Source organism: Ursus maritimus, unplaced genomic scaffold (genome assembly GCF_017311325.1).
Source record: "Ursus maritimus isolate PB19 unplaced genomic scaffold, ASM1731132v1 scaffold_3, whole genome shotgun sequence".
Lineage (NCBI taxonomy): Eukaryota > Metazoa > Chordata > Mammalia > Carnivora > Ursidae > Ursus > Ursus maritimus.
The window spans coordinates 24908463-24908980 of NW_024425563.1; positions in this window are offsets into that span (position 1 = coordinate 24908463).

Genomic DNA, 518 nt, shown 5'->3' on the forward strand with positions numbered 1-518 from the left:
AAAAAAAAAAAAGCTGTTGAAATAAACCATGTCTGATGTTATTCTTGTATTTTTCTGTGATTGTGAGAACTCCCGTTCCTGTCCCACCGTGTTCCACTCGTATAAGACAATGAATCTGTTTCTTGTAACGGCTGACCGGATCGAAGCCCTGGGTTGTGCTAAAAATAAATGCAATGGTTGACGCATGCAGTTTTTTATACAAATAATTTATTTCTAATAATAAAGGAATGTTTTGCAAATGTTGAGAGTTGTTTCGTTCCAGTTTTAAAGCCAGGGAACACTCTTTCCAGTTGGCACTTCTGCTGGTAACTGCGGATGTAAAAGCCCACGGTAATATGATCCCCTCGAGGACTGTGACTTTTACATTCGTGTGTGTATGAAGAAGGCTGGCTTGTATTCCTCTATGAAAATGCACTGTTTGTTTAAGATTCTGTGACTATTTCAAAATTGATGCAACTTTTCATAGTAATTGCTTTTTTTTATGAAGAATCAAGCAATAGCTTGAGGTACATTGCTTC